Raw genomic sequence first — 4,231 nt, 5'->3', positions numbered from 1 at the left:
TAAAAACATAACATACACACCCCCAACTCAGGAACTTGCAAAGTTCGACTTTGCTAAAGTTAAGGCCATATGAGACCTTAGTATGTCAAAATTGTGTTGATCTTGCCTGCATCAGATGGGGTGAGCTCAACCCTCTCAAAGCCAAATTTTGAAAATGCACACAATTTGGATTCCCCTCATGATCCCATGCCTAAAATGTGTGCCTTTTCCCTACATCTAAAGTCCCAAAACACACAGTGGTTCAACATGTGCTACCTCCCATCATGGAATATCAATGTGCTCATTTTGTGGGTACAACCCCTTCCTCCAAACTAAAGTAGGTGATAGGAAGGGGTTGCACCCACAAAACATATCCATTGATCCCCCATGTTGTGAGCTAGCACATGTTGACACACTGGGGATTATTTCAGAAAGGCCAATCCACTTTGCCCTACAAGTGCACTTTCTAGTGCACTTGCATTGCACTTGTAGTGCAAAGTGGTTTTCCTTTTTGAAATCAGCCCCAGTGTGTAGATCCCCCTTGGATCTACAGCAACTTTACTTCCAAATGCATTTGCAGTGCAAATTGGATTTTCCTTTAGTAAATAACCCCACTGTGTGCATCTTCAAAATTTGGCTTTGCGATTAATTTAAAACTGTAAAAACACGTACAACATAACAACTCTAAAATTTTATTTTTGTTTAGATTTTTCCTAAAATATCTATGCTGTTGCTGAGTCTTTTTTTAACATCATGGATGTTTTGTCTCATTTGCTCCAAATCACGATTGCACACCATAATCTCCCTGACCAGGATTTATGCACTTGTACTGCTGAAGTGAGTTTCTTCTTCCACAACATCCACAACACCTAAAAAAAAAAAACACCATGTATTATAAATATGCAGGAATCCATCTATTATCTGAAGCTGTGGTCTCAGACACTGACCTGTTGTCGACACCATTTCTACCATTGCACCCAGCACTTCCTGAACATCTGCATCCACATCTTCAGGGCGTGTGGTGAGTTGCCTTTCTTCATTCGGTGTTGTGTTACTGGTGTCCTCAGATGTTCCTATTCTTTTCTCCCCTATGTGAATACAAAAAAGGTATACTTAGCAGACAGATATGTTAGGCTAGAAAAAGTAATATGAAACATTGCTTGGAAGTGTCTTCCAATTGTCTGTTTTGGCAGAGTTCCAAGCTGAATACATGATTTTTTCACTTTCAAAACCTGAAATACTTACTTGTTTTGTGCAAGTTTCACACATGGGGAGACCCCTAGTATCCGCTGGAGCACCTGTGTGGGACACAATGACAAGGGTGTTCTGGTGTCTCACACTAGTGCTCCTGCGTCAAGATGCATAAACAGCTGCTGAGTGTCCTCTCCTGACACTGAATAAAGTTGTAATTTCATTATAATTTCAAACACATCTAGACAACAATATAATAAACTTATTTTAATCAAAATAGGTCTGAACAAATGTAGTTAACCTATACATACCCTATACATAACAAGTATAGTAAATGCATTTTCTGTGTGTGCAGCAGCCAGGTGGGGGGGGGGGGGGGTATTTTTTGACTTTTTTTGTGTTGTGAGGTTTTTTTGGTATATCACCTACCACATATATCACTATTTAGTGTAGCGGCCACAACCCTTGCTAGGCGGCCTTGACTTATTGGGCTTACCAGTTATCTTCTCTTGGCCTGCTCTTCCACATCTAGGGGTTCCCAGGGTTGACACCCAAGGACTTGAACACTGACATGGATAAAGTCCTTTAACAAAGGTTTTATTTTGCAGTAGTAACATCCAATAACACAGTCTCTTATGGGAACAGAGGGCACGGGTGAAGAACTCATTCACCTTGAACTGCAGGTCTAGCAAAGTCTCTAATTCCACCCAGAGCGTAGCCACTCACAGCTGGGTACTTCAAGGCTGAACAGATCTCTAGCCAGAGATCATGGCAGTCAGCACGTTGACTCAAAACTTGAAACAATCCTATGAACGTGTACAAGTTGTAACTAATGCCGCGTACACACGATCAAACAATCCGGTGGAAAAGTCCGGCGAACTCAAGTCCGCCGGACAATCCCCCCGTGTGTAGCCTCCGGCGGACTTTTTTTACCCAAAAGTACGGCAGACTTAGAAAGTATTTTAGCACTCCAATCTTCCAGTCGGACTCGCATTTTGGCGGACAATCCGGCCGTTGGTATGTCAGTCCGCCGTACTTTTGAAATGAGCAGACTTTTCCCGCGCGGAGAAAAGTCCGCTCATTTTGAGCACGTCTCCAGGTAGACAGGGCCAGCGAAGGAGGCGTCGCTGGCCCCGTCACCTGGTATGGACCTAAAGGGGAACCCCAACGCCGAAAAAAATCGGCATGGGGGCCCCCCCCAGGTCCACATCAGACCCTTGTCTGAGCACTCTACCCAGCCGGCCAGGAAAGGGGGGATGAGCGAGCGGCCCCCCCTCCTGAGCCGTACCAGGCTGCGTGCCCTCAACCTTGTCCCCATGTTGATGAGGACAAGGGCCTCTTCCCAACAACCCTGGCCGCTGGTTGTCGGGGTATGCGGGGGGGCTTATCGGAATCCGGGAGCCCCCTTTAATAAGGGGGCCCCCGGATCCCGGCCCCCTACCCTATGTGAATGAGTATGGGGTACAATGTACCCCTACCCATTCACCTGTAAAAAAAAGTAAAAAAAACACAACACACAAGGGATAAAATAGTTTATTGCACAGCTCCGGGGGTCTTCCATCTTCGGGGGTCTTCTCGCCGGACTCCGCTATTTTCTGCTAGCTCTTTTGCTAGCGGAGGAGCCCGGCTTTCTTCTTTGCCGCCGCCCTCTTCTTCCAACTTCGGGGGTCTTGTCCCCCTCTTCGGTTCTTCTTGCCGGGCCACCGCGCCTTCTTCTAGCTCTTTTACAGGCGGTGGCCCGGTCTTCTGTCGCCGCCGTCACCGCTGTTGATGTCTTCTGTTCTTCTCTTCTTCTCTTCAGATGTTGCCTCGTCGCTCTCTCTGCTCACAATGACCGGGACACGGCGTGCGGCGACCTATATAGGGACATCACCGGATGATGTCCCCGCCCAGTATGATGTCACAGTCCCAGCATCCTCTGGCACCCGGACACCTTGAATCCTCCCTCAGTTACTGTGCCTCGGACCAGCAGGTCCGGAGACTCGGGAACAGACGAATCCCTACCCCAGACCAGACGGGTCTACTAGGGGCCTCCAACAGGAACATGTTACGGGGTGTCGAACATCCCATGACCGGGATCCCTCATGGGGCTACCCCGGTCCTGGAACCAGAACAGATCACACGGGTCTCACGAACTCCTCTCCTTTAAACACGTGACCCACACATCTTAAGTACCCCTTCCCAGACTCCTCAGCGGGGCTCGGCACTCCCACTGATTGGCTCCGAGAAGGTTGATACTCAAAACATCCAACCAGGCCTGATTCTGGCCTGTCATGTGCACCTCAGTGCTCACATGACCAGGCAGAACTTCCAACACAGCCCGGCCAGCCTGATGCCAAGGCCAACCTACAAAATTAACCCTCAGAACCCCTACTGTTCTGAGGCAAAAAACTAAATTTACATGCATATGACATTTTGCCCAAAATGTCATCCGCTACATTAGGGATTTAGGTTATTATTTGCGCTGATAGAAATTTGTTATATTGTTTAAATGTAGTTGACCTGCATCTGTCAAAAACGATGTATTAGTGGTCGCACGGACAATGTTTAATAAGAACGATTCTTGTGTTCACAAACCTCAAACTTGACATTTTAAACTATACAACAGTTAAGAAAAGCACATGGACCAGCATGAAAGTAATAATAATAATAATAGGAACACATGACAAATACTTTTTAGCAGCACTTTCCTGATCTTTCTATACTGATCTTGCTCCCTCAATTTCAGCTCTGACCAGCGTTTCCTCAACTGATCCTTGGATCGTTGTACCCCAAAAGTCCTGTGCAGACTTATCAGAACTTTAGCCATGATATTGGCCTTTGTCACATTAGGGTTTCTGTACAGCCCATGATTCCCATCATAGTCTGTCCACTTTAAGATGTCCACCATCTCCACCATCTCTTCAAAAGAAATATTTGAGGTCTTATGTCTCCTCCTAGATCGGGAACTGCCTTGCTCCGGGCTTTCCTCATTGCTAATATTAGCACACACCTGCTGACTCTCCGCCATTTTCTCTCCCACTGGCCTGAAAGAGAAGAGTCAGGGAATACACTAGAAAGG

The sequence above is a fragment of the Lithobates pipiens genome, unplaced genomic scaffold (genome assembly GCF_037356315.1).
Source record: "Lithobates pipiens isolate NorthernLeopardFrog02 unplaced genomic scaffold, aLitPip1_a1.2 Scaffold_25, whole genome shotgun sequence".
Lineage (NCBI taxonomy): Eukaryota > Metazoa > Chordata > Amphibia > Anura > Ranidae > Lithobates > Lithobates pipiens.
Note: the sequence above shows the minus strand (reverse complement) of the source record.